The following is a 16469-nucleotide window of genomic DNA, read 5'->3' as shown; positions in this document are numbered from 1 at the left end:
CATTTTATATGTTTGATTCTTAAATATTCAATCACCAAAGCTTGTTTTCTTGGTAATTCGATTTTATAGTACTGCCCCTTTAATATATATTTTCACGTCATCGCTTCTAAATTTCAACATACGACCCACTTTCACTGTTCTGGGCTACATTGATTTTTTTGACGTCATCGTATCATCGCTTCTCTATTACGACACACTTTCACTGTTTTAAGCTACATGCATAGGTCATCGGGTTTATAGCGTTCAACTTTATTTATTCTTTCTCTCTGACGGGCGTTTCTTGTTTGATTTTTCTAATTTTTTTAGCAGTCACATAAACAACCAAGCTATGTAATATGGATCTTTTACACCCATTATTGCTGCTTCTTCCCGTATTCTGACAAGCTTTCATGTATTCAAAACTACACCCGTAGCCGAGCGTGGCACCCGTTATGCGGTGCTCTTGTTATCCCCCGCCATAGGCGGAGGGATATTGTTTTGGCGTTGTCCGTCCGTCTTTCCGTCCATCTTTCCGTCCGTCTTTCCGTCCGTCCGAAGCCATATCTTAGAAGTGCTTTGGCGGATTTCATTGAAACTTGGTATGTGTATATATATGGATAAAAAGATGATGCACATCAAATGGCATTGTACACCATCTGTTAATAATGGAGTAATTTCCCTTTGTATCTTGAAAAAAATGCTTTTTTGTGTGTCTGGAGCCATATCTTGGAAGTGATTTGGCTGATTTCATTAAAACTTGGTATGCAAAATACTTGGAGTGCAAAATTATATGGATAAGAGGATGATGCACGCCAAATGGCATTGTACACCATCTTTTAATAACGGAGTTATGGCCCTTTGTATCTTGAAAAAATGCTTTTTTGAGTGACAAATATAACACTTTTGTGTCCAGAAGCATATTGGCGGGGGATATATTCAACGAATTTGCTTGCTTACCACAGCCAGTCAAGAGGTTTGCTCATCGGCAGGTCAAGAAACATCACCCACAGCTAGTCAAGAGGTTTTGCCAGCACATCAAGATACATCCCCTACAGCCAGTCAAGAGGTTTGCTCATCAGAACGTCAAGATACATCACACACAGCCAGTCAGGAGGTGAACCTTAGGAAATACACTGCAACATTAAGCCAGGTAAAGATTATATCTCGTACTTTGTGGGTTTGGAACTCATTTAAATTTAACAGTGGATTTTTATGCCCGGCCCCGGATCAAATGATCGGGGGTATATTGTTTTTCGCCTGTCTGTCTGCCTGTCTGTCTGTCATTTTGTTGAAAACGTTAACCTTGGTTAAACTTTTGCAATAATGAATAAAACTTTTGTAATATTGAAGATAACAACTTGATCAAATATATGGCTTCAAAGCGTCGTTGAAACTTTAACCTTGGTCATATCTTTTGAAATATTGAAGATGGCAACTTGATATTTGGCATGCATGTGTATCTAATGGAGCTGCACATTTTGATTGATGAAAGGTCAAGGTCATCCTTCAAGGTCAAATGTCAAATATATGGCCTCAAAGCGGCGCAATAGGGTCATTGTGTTTCTGACAAACACATCTCTTGTTTATTTTATTTTTTTAAAAACAATACACAATTTCTAAGACTAATGAATGCAGAAACCTCTTCTTTTAACCCCGAATGACATTTCACCTTCCCATATTAAATGAATTACACAATAACAAGCCTTTCTATCAGCCCAAAAAGTAATGAGAACCAAAGTGCAGTCCTTTAAACAATGATTGATGATTGCAATTTCTGATCATAATATAATTTTCAGGTGATAAACCTAAAACCAAACAAGCTACAATGGCTGTGTAGCCACCTGAGTCATACAACGAGAGTGCGCTTGGACCACTTCAGGAAAATGTCTGGCTTCATTGAAAGAGTCAAAATCAGCAAAGTATTGCAGATGCAAGACATGAACCTTACAGAAAAGTTTGTAGGAAAGAGCCTTGATGAAATTGGGAGCATTCGATTTGAAGGTAGATTTGATGATTTTTTTAATTAATTATAATTCAATTAGATTTAGTGTTCTAACCTGGGTATGGGATAAAAATATATAAACTTAAACACATTCAACTATTTAATATATGGATAGAATAATAAAAGTTTCGTAAGTACCAGATGTTGCAGTTAAATGCAAAATGTTAATGTTTTTCTAGGACAACACATATGTATGTGTATATTTTTCTTTCATTGATGTCTTATATCTAATATATATAGAATTTTTTAGCACTGATTTTGACTATTTGTTGATGATTAAGTGCTTTGATATTGGTCTCAACTGTTATTTTTCTGAGGTCAGTCGTATTCGCCCCAGGCAGAGGGCCAATAAGACTGACCCGAGGACAAATAACAGGGCCAATATCAAACACTTACTTATTGATGATGCTATTTAAATATCTACATGTATGTATAACATTTTACATTTACTTTCTTATTTAATACTAGATTCAGACTGACTTAAAACAAAATGGCTTCCATTTTCCAGAGTTTCTTGCTGAAATCTATATTATTGTTTGGACCTACCTTATCAGCCAATCAAATTATTTTAAATGCAGGCTGTATATCTATATCCCTTTTCGACCCAAAGTGGCCCTGTTATAATGTACACTGTTGTTTTATTGTACATGGCAGATGCTTGATTATGAAATTGATGAGAATCCGATAAACATGTAGGTGCATTTACTGTTAACAGTATACTTTGTAAACAGTTAATGAATGTTTTCAGACATTTTAACATCTGGTCCAGAGACATGTGGTAATGTAAATGGAGCAGAAGGTCAAGCAGAAGTCGATGCTGAGTATACAAGTCTTGAAGGTCAAGCAGAAGTCGATGCTTAGCACACAAGTCTTGATGCCCCATATGGCTATGGGTTAGTTAAATTACACAAAAAAATGAAACAATGAACTTTAATATCCACATTGGAGATCATTGTTTTTTTAGCTAAGTTGCACTTTCCAGTGTTTTTACTTTTCTTACTTTTTCAAATGGCTTACTAAGATCTCACTACTACTTTTCAGCTCATCTGATTACAAAATGCTCATTGTGAGCATAGAGAAAACTCCTTTTCTGATAGAGCAAGAACTAGGGCTTAGATATTTGATGTGAATCTTGTCTATTAGAAAATCGGTTGCTTTTTGGTCATGTTTTGGAAATTTATGCTGAACAAGCTCATCTGAGAAGACCAAAATAGCAGAATCCTCGGTGTCCTATTGATTATGCCCCCCTTCGAAGAATAGGGGGTTATATTGCTTTGCACATGTCGGTCGGTCTGTCGGTCGGTCCGTCCACCAGGTGGTTTTCGGATGATAACTCAAGAACGCTTGGGCCTAGGATCATGAAACTTCATAGGTACATTGATCATGACTCGCAGATGACCCCTATTGATTTTGAGGTCACTAGGTAAAAGGTCAAGGTCACGGTGACCCGAAATAGTGTGTGTGTGTTGTTGTAGGTTATTTACAGGTTGTTCCCGCGTCTTCGCGACTACATTTGGTATCGACCTGCCCCTGTGATGTTTCAGGGGAGACAATCTCAAGATAAATTCTTGTCTGGACGCCTCCGCCAAGGGAGTGCAAGCACCGCTCTTCCTTTATGGCCCCTCTCGCTGTCACCGGCTGTCGTCTTCGTCCCCGAGACGGTTTCCCCAGCGCGTTGAGCGCACTAGGTACCGCCGCCCCGGGGTCCCTCTTTAAAGCCACACCCTCGAAGTTCATGAGTTCCCTCCCATAACGAAGGAACCCCGAGTCCGTCCCGTAAGTCCTTCCACTGGTGGTCCTGCTGTCCCGCCGTACCCGTCCCTCTACAGACGGGACCTCTGGACCGGTACGGGCAGGCGAGCTCTCGACGATAAACAGCGGATTGGTCAGGTCCGCTGCATCCTGGAGAAGACAGCAGTCCCAGCATTGAAGAAGACGTCCGGCTCGAGGGTGACGGACTCAGCTGGATTTGCTGAGCCATCCGCAGAAGATCAAGCCGCGAGAATCAATCTTCTGCAGGCGGCTCCTGGCCTCGGTCGCGACGAGCACGCTCCAGCTGCTGACAGAGGACCCGAAATAGTAAAATGGTTTTTGGATTATAACTTAAGAACGCATATGCGGCCAACAGGGCGAACTCTGAACAATATAACTGAAGCAACTGGTCTGTAATCCTAAATCTATAATTATCAGTCCTATGAAACATCATCATTTGAGTAAAATAAAGTGGATCAGTAAAAATATTATCAGAATATGAGATTTTTTGTATATTTTGTATATTAAATATTGTGTTAATGTTTAATTTTGTTGATTAATATAAATAGAAGCAGGACAGGGGAGGTAATACACTATTATATCTTTCTTATGTACAGGGGAAACAAATGCAATAAGTTTAAATTTCATGTTTAATAAATAGAGGATATTTGTTCATGTCAGTGTGAGATCATTTATTATTTTTTTCAGTGTCCCTTGACATATTGCTTTTATATTTTGCCTATTTGTTTACCAAAATCACCCCAACCTATATTCCCCCCCCCAACCTCACCCCCATTTTTTTTTAAACATCATCTATAAATTACCACACTCCACATTATACATCCCTCTCACCCCCACCCCCACCTACAGCCCCCACCCCCAATTTTTTTTTAAACATCTAATAAATAACCACACCCCACATTAAACTCACTCCCCCTACCCCCCTACCCTCACCCCCCCAAAAAAAAATTAATGTTTTTTAAACAACGTATAAATTACCACATCCCACATTACACCCCCCTCTCACTCCCCCCTACCCCGATCCCCCCCCCCCCATTTTTTTTTGTTTTTTTAAACATCTAATTAATTACCCCACCCCACATTATACCCCCCTCTCACCCCCACCCCCCTACCCGCCCTCAATTTTTTTTTAAACATCTAATTTATTACCACACCCCACATTATACCCCCCTTTCACCCCCACCCCTCCCTACCCCCACCCCCCAAAAAAAAAACCTTTTTGTTTTTTTAAAACATCTTAGTTATAACCACACCCCACATTATACCCCCCTCTCACTCCCCCCTACCCCCCTACCCCCCACCCCCTAATTTTTTTAAACATCTAATAAATTACCACATCCCACATAATACCCCCCCTCTCATCCCCCACCCCCCTACTCCCCATACCCCCCAAAAATATATATATATTTTTTCAAACATTTATAAATTACCACACCCCACATTATACCACCCTACCCCCCCACCCCCCCCCATTTTTTTTAAACATCTAATAAATTACCACATCCCACATTATATCCCCTCTCACTCTCCCTACCCCACACCCCCAATTTTATTATTTTTTTAAACATCTAATAAATTACCACACCCCACAATATATTCCTCCTCTCACCCCCTACCCCCCCCCCCCCTAACCCCCCAATTATTTTTTTTAATCCTTTTTTTATTTTTGTAAGATCGTCTTATGAATTATTGAATATGAACAATTTCCCCATAATGGCTTACGTTATACTGTCAAGCACTCGAAAAGTCGAGCGCGCTGTCCTCTGACAGCTCTTGTTAGGTCACAAGGTCAAAGGTCAAGGTCACAGTGGCTCGAAATAGTAAAATGGTTTCCGGATGATAACTCATTACGCCTAGGATCATGAAACTTCATAGGTACATTGATCATGACTGGCAGTTGACCCCTATTGATTTTCAGGTCACTAGGTCAAAGGTCAAGGTCACAGTAATTCGAAAGAGTACAATGGTTTCCGGATGATATCTTACATTAGGTCAAAGGTCAAGGTCACAGTGACAAAAAACGTATTCACACAATGGCTGCCACTACAACTCTCAGCCCATATGGGGGGCATGCATATTTTACAAACAGCCCTTGTTTAATTATCACCACTGTAGTGTGTGTTGTCAGAAATAAGGACTATATATTTTGTAATAAGTTTTGAATTAGTGTTGCTTGCTTCTATTTGAATAGTATTCTTTGTAACCTTTTCAGAAGCATGGACGAAGATGACCACACTATATCAGATGAGGATGAAGAGGAATTTGAGGGAAAGAGAAAAAGGAAGCCCCCCCCCCCCAAAAAAAAAAGGCTGCAAAACGTCAGAAATTCACAGAGGTAGAAAAAGGGGAAATAAAAACTTACTTTAGTGAATATCTAAAAATTGGAATTTTTCCGCGGAAACCGCAGGTTGAAGATGCCAAACAGAAAAGTGGTAAAAAAATGGGCAAATTTTGAAAAGGTCAAACGACAAGATAATTAAGAAAATTAGTGCAATGAATCATTAGACAAAATAAAAACATGTTGTTTACTACCGGTACTCGGATGGAACATTATAAGAATACCTTCTAGAGACATTGAAAAGTTCATGTGACAGTGACTTGGCAAATATGGGTGATGTTTGTATGCAAGTTGTAATTTTTGCGTGAGCATTTTATTTGTTGAATTGAAACTTTACTATTTATATGTCTAGAGGTGGAAAAGAATCTGGTATATTATAAAACGTTAAAAATGCTTATACAAAAGCTTAGATACAATATTTTCCTTTTTGCTTCATCGATGCTTTTGGAATGTACCTTATTTATTATGCCCCCCCCTTCGAAGAAGAGGGGGTATATTGCTTTGCACCGGTTGGTCGGTCGGTCTGTCTGTCGGTCCGTCCACCAGGTGGTTTCCAGATGATAACTAAAGAACGCTTAGGCCTAGGATCATGAAACTTCACAGGTAGATAGATCATGACTCGCAGATGACCCCTATTGATTTTGAGGTCACTAGGTCAAAGGTCAAGGTCATTGTGACCCGAAATAGTAAAATGGTTTCCGGATGATAACTCAAGAACGCGTATGCCTAGGATCATGAAACTTCATAGGTAGATTGATCATGACTGGCAGATGACCCCTATTGATTTTGAGGTCACTAGGTCAAAGGTCAAGGTCACGGTGACCCGAAATAGTAATATGGTTTCCGGATGATAACTCAAGAACACATACGCCTAGGATCATGAAACTTCATTGGTAGATAGATCATGACTTGCAGATGACCCCTATTGATTTTGAGGTCAGTAGGTCAAAGGTCAAATTCACGGTGACCCGAAATAGTAAAATGGTTTCCGGATGATAACTCAAGAACACATACGCCTAGGATCATGAAACTTCATGATTAGATTGATCATGACTCGCAGATGACCCTTATTGATTTTGAGGTCACTAGGTCAAAGGTCAAGGTCACGGTGACACGAAATAGTTAAATGGTTTCCGGATGATAACTCAAGAATGCTTACGCCTAGGATCATGAAACTTCATAGGTACATTGATCATGACTCGCAGATGACCCCTATTGATTTTCAGGTCACTAGGTCAAAGGTCAAGGTCACGGTGACCTGAAACAGTAAAATTGTTTCCGGATGATAACTCAAGAACGCTTATTCCTAGGATCATGACACTTCATAGGTACATTGATCATGACTCGCAGATGACCCCTATTGATTTTCAGGTCACTAGGTCAAAGGTCAAGGTCACAGTGACAAAAAACGTATTCACACAATGGCTGCCACTACATCGGACAGCCCATATGATGGGCCTGCATGTTTTACAAACAGCCCTTGTTTTCTTATATACCTGATTTCAGTTAACAAATAATATAAGTAAAGTTTAAGGCATATAATAAAAACACATGTTATGAACATAAGGTCAGAAATGAATTTTAGAAGCAAGCTCTATTTGTCACTACTCAGGAAGAAATATTTTTCAAAATAGATTCTTTTTTCTCCTGTGGTTTTTGATATGTAAAAAAGTAGATTGTGTGTCCTTTCCAAAAGTCGCTAATAATATGTAATTTAAGCTGCCATATGTATGGTCCAAACTTAAAGAAAATGTTTTGGCAAGACCGATATGGAATCTGGGTCATGTGGTTCCAAAAGCTAGAATGTGTGCAAAAATTTACAAAATTAATTGTAAATATGCTTAAAGACACAGTTTTGATCCATTTTTTTCAAGATAATATTTAGTTTGACAAATCTTAAGGAAACTTTGTAAGAGTTGTCTAGACATTTTTTGTTTGAAATTGTTAGTACAAAATACATATGCACACACCCTAAGCATGTTTTTTGTTTTACAGTTACTGGTTTGTAATATTTTAAAAGGACAAGGCAGTTGAATAAAACACTGACAATTAGTTTTTGTCTAATGGGAATGTTTACCAGTATGATTGGAATGATTTTTGTCAGTGAGTCAACTTGGCATAATTGTTAAACACCATGAGCTGGTGTGCAACACGAAAGATCCAGGTCTCTATCTCAAAGGTCAAGGTCACACTTCAAATATCGTCAAATATAAATCCGTTGTATGGGTTCTGCGAGTTTGACAGTACCACTACACAAAAAAGCCACATGTCCAACACGCGGGTGTACGCTCATGCGTCGATTAGAAAGCCTGGTGTTCATTGGCTCGTCGTTTTCATAAACAGGCTTTTCATTGCCTCAGATTTAGTCGCTCAAGTCGATATAAGAGTTCAAAGGTCAAAAATTAGCATTTTACACCTTGTCCGGTCTGTATATCCATTATGCATTGACACTTTTTTTAAACAAATATTTCTTGTTGGTTTTTGTAACGTTTTTTGTTTTTTTTGTTATTAATTGTGTCTGTGTCCAAACAGGATACCAACTTTGCTTTATTGACACTGGGCTCGACAGACATCTAGTTCTGAAGTTCATGTCATGTGTGTGTATAGGTAAATGGAGATATATTTTTTACATATTAACTGTCTATACATGTTGTAAATAGGATTTATACTTAGTCTGTAGAGGAATACGACATTCAATTTCAATATTTGTTTGACTTTCCCTAGGTGTTGTTTAGCTCAACTTTTCAAAGAAAATGAGAGCTATTGTACCCACCGCGGCATTTGCTGTGGTCAAATTTTTTATAAATCACAAATAACTTTGGGAAAATGTTATTTGTATTTTTCAATGTAAGTTTTTCATTACAAAAGCTTGAACATATTGAAAATTAACATGTGATCTGAGCAAATATGTGACAAGTATTCAGAAAAGTTGACAAGCGCTGTCCTCTGACAGCCCTCGTTTTCAATTGTTTTATTTTGTTCCATTTTGTTCTGCTGCAGTAAAATCCATTTTCAGACATAGTTAAATCTGATATTTACTAATCTTTACACTCATCCTACAGAGACGGATTTTTTGTTTAAGAATAAGGTCATATTTTTTTCAGTAACATTTTCATTATATCTTTCTTTTATGACCCACAATAATTGATATTAGGTTTATATTAGTGACATCCCACAACCATTTTGTTAATCTTATGCTATCAAAGTTTGTCCAGTATGCCTGCATTTTGTCATTTACTGGTTTGCAACATTGTTTTGAATAGACCAATGATGCACATTACTTTTGACAATTTTATTTTGCAGGCAAAATATCTACTATATGTCTTTACATACACCTCTGAAAAATAAAAAAATGTGTAGTTTTAAGTCATGTTGTGTAAATGTACCTGAATGTATGTTGAATTGGTGGGTAACCATGGTCTTGGTGTGTGATGGTTTATGTGGTTTTGTACGGCTGAAGTGAGAAAGAGAAGAAATTACATTATGAAATTTTGCCATTTTTAATGTGTGAATCCAATTAGTTCTGGTGAAGCGCAATTTGATGAACAATGCGGATAATTTCATTTATAATATTTTTGAACATGATAAAGGAAACTTATGTCAATATTCCTTTTGCTTAATTTTTGGGGAATGTGATTACAATGGTTGAACTTGTCTACAATCAAAGAATAAGTGTTGTATTGTTTCTTTAGAGCACTAGCATAGATTGCAAATACTTGATTGTATTACCGGTAGTTTACATTTATAAAAGTATGCATTCGTGACAGTTATTTGATACAATATGTTTGTATTGAACATTTCTAACATATGTGTCATTTGTTGGTGTTTGTGTTAAATACATAGTTTTCCAGTGGAGTTGTAACTCTTTATTAGCCATAAAATGATCCCACAATTTATTTGGATGAAAAGACACACAGTGAAATAGACACAGAAGTCTGAAAAACACACAATGTATCTTTCGTTAGAAACAAAAATTAAAACACCCACAATACGATTTTGATAATCCCACAAAATATTAGACACACAAAGTATCATTCGTGGGTCTTTCCGTCTGTCCGTCCGTCCGTCCGTTAACATTTGCTCGTAAACACTCTAGAGGCCACATTTCTTGTCCCATCTTCATGAAACTTGGTCAGAAGCTTAGTCCCAATGAAATCTCGGCCGAGTTCGAAACTGGGTTGTGCCGGGTCAAAAACTAGGTCAATAGGTCAAAAAAAAGAAAAACCTTGTCAACACTGTAGAAGTCACATTTCATGCCCAATCTTCATGTAACTTTGTCAAAATGTTTGTCTTAATGATATCTTGGTTGAGTTCAAAAGTGGTTCCGATCCGTTAAAAACATGGCCGCCAGTGGTCGGGGCAGTTTTCCTTATTTGGCTATAGAAAAACATAGTAAACACTCTAGAAGTCACAATTTTTGCCCAATCATTATGAAAGTTGGTAAAAACATTGGTTCAATTGATGTCTCGGACAAGTTCGAAAATGGTCGAGATCGGTGAAAAACATGGCCGCCAGTGGGCGGGGCATTTTTCACTATATGTATATAGTGGCAGTTTTCCCTATTTGGCTAAAGAGAAACCTTGTTAACACTCTAGAAGGCTCAATTTTTGCCCAATTATCATGAAAGTTGGTCAAAACATTGGTTTTATTGATATCTCGGACGAGTTTGGAAATGGTCGGGATCGGTGAAAAAACATGGCCGCCAGTGGGCGGGGCATTTTTCTCTATATGTTTATAGTGAAAACATGTGAACACAGTAGAAGTCAAATTTTTGGCCCAATTTTCATGATCGGCAGTTTTCTTATTATGCCCCCCCCTTTTCGAAGAAGAGGGGTATATTGTTTTGCTCATGTCGGTCCGTCCGTCCACCAGATGGTTTCCGGATGATAACTCAAGAGCGCTTATGCCAAGGATCATGAAACTTCATAGGTACATTGATCATGACTCGCAGATGATTCCTATTGATTTTCAGGTCACTAGGTCAAAGGTCAAGGTCACGACCCGAAATAGTAAAATGGTTTCCGGATGATAACTCAAGAACACTTATGCCTAGGATCATGAAACTTCATAGATACATCGATCATGATTCGCAGATGACCCCTATTGATTTTCAGATCACTAGGTCAAAGGTCAAGGTCACGGTGACCCAAAGCAGTAAAATGGTTTCCGGATGATAACTCAAGAACGCTTATGCCTATGATCATGAAACTTCCAGGATACATTGATCATGACTCGCAGAAAACCCCTATTGATTTTCAGGTCACTAGGTCAAAGGTCAAGGTCACAATGACCCGAAATAGTAAAATAGTTTCCGGATGATAACGCAAGAACGCTTAGGCCTAGGATCATAAAACTTCATAGGTACATTGATCATGACTCGCAGATGACCCATATTGATTTTCAGGTCACTAGGTCAAAGGTCAAGGTAACGGTGACCTGAAACAGTAAAATTGTTTTCGGATGATAACTCAAGAACGCTTATGCCTAGGATCATGAAACTGCATAGGTACATTGATCATAACTCGTAGATGACCCCTATTGATTTTCAGTTCACTAGGTCACAGGTCAAGGTCACAGTGACCCGAAATAGTAAAATGGTTTCCAGATGATAACTCAAGAACGCTTATGCCTAGGATCATGAAACTTCATAGGTACATTGATCATGATTCGAAGATGACCCCTGTTGATTTTCATGTCACTATAAGGTCAAAGGTCACGGTGACCTGAAATAGTAAAATGGTTTCTGGATGATAACTCAAGAACGCTTATGCCTAGGTTCATGAAACTTCATAGGTATATTGATCATGACGCGCCGATGACCCCTATTGATTATCAGGTCACTAAGTCAAAGGTCACGGTCACAGTGCCAAAAAAGTATTCACACTATGGCTGTCAAGGTCACGGTGACTCAACTTAGAAAAATGGTTTCCGGATGATAACTCAAGAATGCTAACGCCTAGGATCACGAAACTTCATAGGTACATTGATCATGAATCGCAGATGAAATAATGATGAAACTTGACCAGGATGTTTGTCTGGACAATATCTAGGTCAAGTTTGACATTTGGTAAAGATTGAATGAACCAACTCCTCTCAGGTGAGCGAACTAGGGCCATCTTGGCCCTCTTGTTTAGAAATGGTGCTGATATTTGGTGTGTAGCTAGCATACATGTGGATTGAGCATGGGAATGCATTTTGAGATAAAGATAAAGGTCGCTGTTGCTAAAATCTGGACACATTTTCAGCTCGTTAGCTGGAGTTTTGATGGAGATTTTTTCTGTGACCTTATTTTGGTGGTATCATATGTGCAAACCTTTATTATTTGCAGATGTATTTAATTTGAAAAAAAAATTGAGAACACAAGTAAAATCTTGTTTTGTGTCATGGCCATTTTTCTTTTGAATGATCTAAACTTTCAGTTAAAATTAACTAACTGTGTTACTATTTCAGATATTCACGATCAATAATCAATAATGTCTTCTCAATCATCATATCAGCTCTTTTGACAGCTCTTGTTATATACAATGCTACGTTGAAGGGGATAGTGGATCAATAAAAATAAGTGTGAATTTATTCTATTTTTAATCAACGATTTTATTTATTATATCATTGTATTCAGTGAAAAAGCATAGCAAAGACACAAAATGTAGGTGTCTAGCCTGCCATGGAATTATAAGCTTATAAAAAGATCATGTGTTAAGTATTTCTCTAGGAAAGCGCCCTCCAAATGATGACATACAAATAGCTTTAGTTTTAATTCATTGTTCATGGTATGTAAAGGGTAAGATAATACATGTCTTAACTTTTGCAGATGTCCCAAAAGAACAACTGGTCATAATGATCGACATGTTTTCAATTTAATTGGTTTCAGCTTGCTAAAAATAAATGGAGGTATCAAATATACGGATTTATCCTGCCTCTGTTGCAAACATTGACCGAATAAAGCAGGGTCGGATAAACTAGTTGATCTCCGGCAGTACCTCACGGAACCGCGATCTAACCGTATAACGTATTCCTACGCGCCGATCAAAACGTTATAGCTTTTGACCTTTTACAAAATGTACATGCGAGTGTTCTTGCAAATAATTTTGTACAAACAAAATGATCTTAAAAGTAATAAATGCGTAAAATTTAAGCAAACATATGGCAATGAAGTAATTTTGCCTTTAAATTTATTTACACATAACCTTCAATATACGGCGTTTCTTTATATAAATAGAAAGGTTACACTCCACTAATACACACAATATACTTTTTCAGTCGTCTGCAATTTTTTTCCAAAGAAATATCATTAAAATTTAAATAAAATAAAATAACACTATATTTGACTGGAAAAATGTCGGACTATATTGATCAAATGTATTTTGATTTAAGTTGGGGAGATTTAATGGCTGAAAGTGAAGAAAATAAAGATGCAACTGTCAAAAATAAGGAACAAGATGTTGATAATAACATGAAGGATGAAATCAATAAGGAAAACTCTACAGGCATGGTGAACATTGAAAATGTAGGTCTTAACAATGTTGAAAACTTAAAAACAAATGTCACTGAAATAAGTCTATCTGATTTTCAAACAATGTATGACATTGATTTTAATGACTTTGACTGCCATGAGCCCTCCGAAATTGATCAGATAAATACCTCTCCAGTTAACAAGCCCTCTACCCTCAATGTAAAGGACTGTTTTAAACAACTAACATATGATGAAGAAAAACAACAAATATGTCAAGCGGACAACAAGAACACTCTAAAGAAAACAATGATCGATGTAAACAAGTTCAAAAGATTCTTATTGACAAAACAAGAAAAAAGGGAAATACATGACATAGGCCCCGATATGTTGGACGAATACTTGGCAAATTATGTTCTTTCAGTTAGAAAATGTGATGGTTCGGAATATGAACCAAGCACAATAAGAAACATGATCTCAAGCATCGACCGGAAACTCAAACGCAACAAATATCCTGTGCAAATAATGCAAGAAACCAACACCAATCACTTTCAGCTGACAAGGGATGCTTTAAAGGCAAAACAAAGAACTCTAAAAAAATGGGAAAGGGAAACAAACCAAATTCCACAGATCTAATAAGTGACGAAGAAATCGATATACTCTATGACCGTGGAATCCTGGGCGGTACATCGCGAAAGGCTTTATTAAACACACTGTGGTTCAACAATTGTGTTTCACTTGGATTACGAGGAACTACGGAGAATTATAATTTGAGGTAATTATCCCCAAAACAGACACTTATTTATCAAATATTATATTGAACTGTCTTATTGCAAAGTCAAGTATAATTTTCTGCTGAGATGTGAACTTGGATATCCCTATCTTTATGAAGACAGGTTGTTCTCCATTGAACTACAGAACTGATTTTACAATTTAATGGCAATTTTGCAATAAGTATTAAATATATCAGCAATAACTATCAGATGTAGCATGATAACACTATCCAGCAATTAAGCTATCCTTTTATAACGTACCAGAAAATGGAACTTTCTTCATAAAATCCCAATTTCAATGCTGTAAAAAAATCCCAATTTATTATTATTATTATTATTTTTATATAAATGTAACATTTTGATAGTTTCCTTATGCAGCTCTTTGGCTTGAACCTAAATCAATATAATTTTGACAACTTGAAAACACTTATATAACAATCTGTAAGTCTTTTGTAGCGGCAGCCAAAACTAAATAACACCAATTCCCGATATGAATTCTTTTTGCGATTTCAGGGTTTTTTAACAGATATTTTCCTGATTGGGCTGGTACCGGTACTTTTTCCAAAAGGACAAATAAAATCACTGATATCTAATAAGTTACAATTAAAATAGAATAAAATTAATCAAACTCCCATGGACAACATCTGTCATTTGATGCGTCTCAATAAAATTCACTATTATGTATTCGAAATAAAAAAAATTCAATTCCTCTAATAAAATAAAAGTTTCCATTAAAAAGGGAATTTAAAAATTGACAAATATCTATAATAGTTACATTTAAACGGTGCTAAAAAAATATTTAAATATGTTTCCCTAGATCTATTATAGATTTCAAAACACATGCTTATATTATTATTATTGAATAATATTGCAAAATAATTGCAGTGAATACATGATTATAATAACAATAGATCAGGGCTTTTTTTCCTTCTGTGAGAATGGCAAATTTTCCCAATTTTGAGAAATTTGTGAGTCAAATTTCACAATTTTGGAAAATTTGCGACTAAAATTTTTACAATTTCAAGAAGTTTTCCACTAAAATTTTCACAATTTCAAGAAGTTTGTGGCTCAAATTTTCACAATTTTAGAAAGTGCGCGACTCATTTTTTCACAATTGTCATTAGTTTGCGACTCATTTTCTCACAAAATGAGGGGGCCAAGGCCGCTTCACAAAAACAGGGGAAAAGCTCTGAAGTTGAACCATTATAAACATAATTTAAAGGATTGCAAGTAATTAAACACAGAAAACTAACAAGAGCCAACATACCCGTTACAAACTAAATATTTTTAAAAATAATTTATCACTTTAAAAGTTTTAAACATCATGTTTAAGCGAACACCTACAAATACGACCTGAAAACAGATGCAAAGTTTGGTTTGGTCTGGGTTTTCATAGGTTTTCAGTGTTTAGTCATACTGTTTTAAACTAAATTTATACAAGGTTACCTTACTTATCAGGAAACAATTTTCACTTACAGATGGGGTGATGTAACTCTTAAGAAAGATTCAAATGGGGTTGAATACCTTCAAATTATTGAAAGGCAGACAAAAACTCGCACAGGCGATATTGTGTCCAATTTCCGGAAAGTAAGGCCTAAAGTTCGGGCGACCAGCAATCCACAGAGATGCCCTGTTAACATGCTATTAAAAAACCTGAAGATTTTTTGAATCCTGAAGATCCATTTTATTTGGCCCCTAGAACAATTCCTGCCACCAATGAAGATGACAAATGGTTTACAAAAAATAGAGTACGAAAAAAAAACTTGGAAAATTATTGAAAGTTATGTGCAAGGAGGCTGGTCTTGACAAAAACAAGAAACTTACGAACCATGCAACACGGAAGACATTAGTCTCAAAACTTAGGGACAATGGTATAGCACCGACGGACGTTATTCAGATATCTGGACATAAAAACATGCAATCTGTCCTGAATTACTCTTCACTGTCAAAAACAAAACATCGCCAAATTTCAGAAATTTTAAATAAAACTAACAATAAAATGGTGAAAAATGAAAGCATGACGACCATCACAAAAAAATGTACCTCATCTGATGTTCAAGAATCACTGCATCTCCAACAACAGGAAACTTCATTTCTCCCCGAAGCAACTGACCCACATGTTCGTCCAGTACACGTCTCAAATCTGCCACACAG

At 36.9% G+C, this 16469-nt stretch overlaps 1 protein-coding gene across 1 annotated transcript in view; it reads right to left on the bottom strand.

Annotated features, from left to right (window-relative positions):
• Positions 1-16469, bottom strand: part of LOC127867437 (uncharacterized) — a 221551-nt gene that overhangs the window by 161526 nt on the left and 43556 nt on the right. The window lies entirely within an intron of this gene.

This window comes from Dreissena polymorpha, chromosome 2 (assembly GCF_020536995.1).
Source record: "Dreissena polymorpha isolate Duluth1 chromosome 2, UMN_Dpol_1.0, whole genome shotgun sequence".
Classification (NCBI taxonomy): Eukaryota; Metazoa; Mollusca; class Bivalvia; order Myida; family Dreissenidae; genus Dreissena; species Dreissena polymorpha.
This window is presented reverse-complemented; position numbering and strand designations above follow the sequence as displayed.